The 2,377-nt window shown below is 41.6% G+C and overlaps 1 protein-coding gene across 1 annotated transcript in view; it reads left to right on the forward strand.

Annotated features, from left to right (window-relative positions):
- The window catches only part of LOC105806128 (chromosome unknown open reading frame, human C2orf74), a 6,212-nt gene that overhangs the window by 564 nt on the left and 3,271 nt on the right, over positions 1–2,377 (forward strand). The gene's annotated exons all lie outside the window — the stretch shown is intronic.

Below are 2,377 nucleotides of genomic sequence, written 5' to 3' on the forward strand. Positions count from 1 at the left end.
GCCAGCCTCATAATCTCACAGAGCTTACAGTACAGAGCATTTAAAATGTGATTTAGAGACCAAAGTTGGATAACTCTCCACTTTCCAGAATTATATTAACTATACATTTAAGGTATTGATTTAAGGTATTGATTCCCCAAGCTACATTCAGTGAAAGCCCTTATGATGCAGTCTTATCAACCCTCATGTGTTGTTACTACTATATCCTTGTTATAGGCCTCCAGTCTTAGAATCTGTATGGTAAACAATCTTAGAGACAGAGCCAGCTAGCGTCAGTGACCTCTAGTCCAGCAGTACTCTTACTACCTACTGAAATTCAGGCATGGGGATGGGGCCCTTTTCTCCTCTTTATTCAGGTATAATAAATATCCAAACAGCAGAAGGTATAAGCACACTGATCTTAAATACACAGTGTGATGGGTATAGCTATACATATGTCATACATCGATTAATGACAGGGACACTTCCTGAGAAATGTGTCATTAGGCAATTTTGTCATTGTGCAAACATCATAGAATGTATTTACACAAACCTAGATTATATAATCTACTGCTCACCTAGACTATATGGTATAGCCTTTTGCTCCTAGGCTATATACCTGTGTAGGATATTACTGTACTGAATACAGTAGGCAGTTGTAACACAATGGTAAGTGTTTGTGTATCTAAACATAGAAAAGGTACAGTAAAAATATGGCCTTATAATCTTATAGAACCATTGTCACATATGCAATCTGTTGTTGACGGAAACATCATTATGGGGCACATGACTATATACATAGATATTCCTTGACTTACGGTGTGATTATGTCTGATAAATCCATTCTAAGTTGAAAATATCCTAAGTCAAAATGCTTTTAGTATACCTAATCTGTCAAACATCATAGCTTAGCCTATCCTACATTAAACATGCTCAGAACACTTACATTAGCCTACAACTGGGCAAAATCATCTAACACAAAGCCTATTTCATAATAAAGTGTTGAATAGCTCATGTAATTTATTGAATGCAGTACACTGTAAATTATCGGTTGTTCACCCATGGGATCACATGGCTGACTGGGAGCTGCAGCTCACTGCTGCAGCTCAGCATCACGAGAGAATATTGTACAGCATATCACTAAACCCAGGAAAAGATCAAAATTTGAAGTACAGTTTCTACTGAATGTGTATTGCTTTTACTCCATCATAAAGTTGAAAAATTGTAAGAACTGTTGTTAGTCAGGGACCATTTCTACCTCTGTAACCACCATAGATTGATGTATTTCCATCTCCCCAGAGAAAGCTTTTATGTGTACATGATGTATGAGCAGAATTTGGCTCTTCAAGTCTTGTCTAGCAGTAATGTATAATAATAATGAGGAGTCTGAGAGGGGTTCTGAATCTTCATGTGGGAGCCTTGGCTGGAGGAATTGTCCAGGAATTCTGCTAACTTTGCCAGGAGTGGCTCAGACATTCACATATTCTGCAAATCAGCCTTGACCTAAGCCCTCCAACAAACTCTACTTGTGCTTACAAACATCACATCCCACACCCCACACCCGCCATTCATTTGACATTTATGGAATGTGCAGGTCCTTACTTGGTGGAGCATACAAAGATAAAGAAGCCGCAGTCCCTGCCCTTCTGGAGGAGAGCCAGTGTCACTGCAGCCCAAAGACCCCCTGCTATGGCTTGACTGGCCCAAATTTCATGTGTTGGAATCTCCAATGCAACAGTGTTGAGAGATGGGGCCTTGGGAGGTATTTAGTTCCTGAGAGTTCTGCCCTCAGAATGGATCAATACCATTATAAAAAAGGGCTCATGGCAGTGGATCCACTGTATTCTGCTCTTTTGCTATGTAAGGACATACCATGTCTCCTCTCCAGAGGACCAGCATTCAGAACACCATCTTGGAAGCAGAGAGACCAGGCCCTAATCTGCAGGTGCCTTGATCTTAGACTTCTCCAGCACCAGAACTGTGAGAAATAAATTTCTGTTCTTCATCAATTACCCAATCTGTGGTATTCTGTTACAGCAGCACAAAACAGACCAAGATACCCACCCCCCCAGGGCTCACCTCTGACTTTTCTAGATGTGGTTGCCAGCAGCTGCTATATCGTTTTATACTCTCCTTTTCTTCTCAGAAAATCTAGCTCCACCCTCTCCCTCCTTGTTATGGGCATCAGTCATTTTTACCTGAAGTCAGGTTGGGCCAGGGCCATCTTCACTCTGACCGTCTTGTCCCATTCTGGCTTCCTCAGCCATGGCCTTCAGAGCTGCCATTCTCTTGTATGTCCAGGAAGTAGGCCCAGTGAGGCGGGGTTAGAAGGACATGGGCTATTTAGCCTGGAGAGAACACCATTAAGAAGTAAGTTGATTCTTGACCTTGGGGCTAT

This window comes from Propithecus coquereli, unplaced genomic scaffold (genome assembly GCF_000956105.1).
Source record: "Propithecus coquereli isolate 6110/MARCELLA unplaced genomic scaffold, Pcoq_1.0 Scaffold138, whole genome shotgun sequence".
Classification (NCBI taxonomy): domain Eukaryota; kingdom Metazoa; phylum Chordata; class Mammalia; order Primates; family Indriidae; genus Propithecus; species Propithecus coquereli.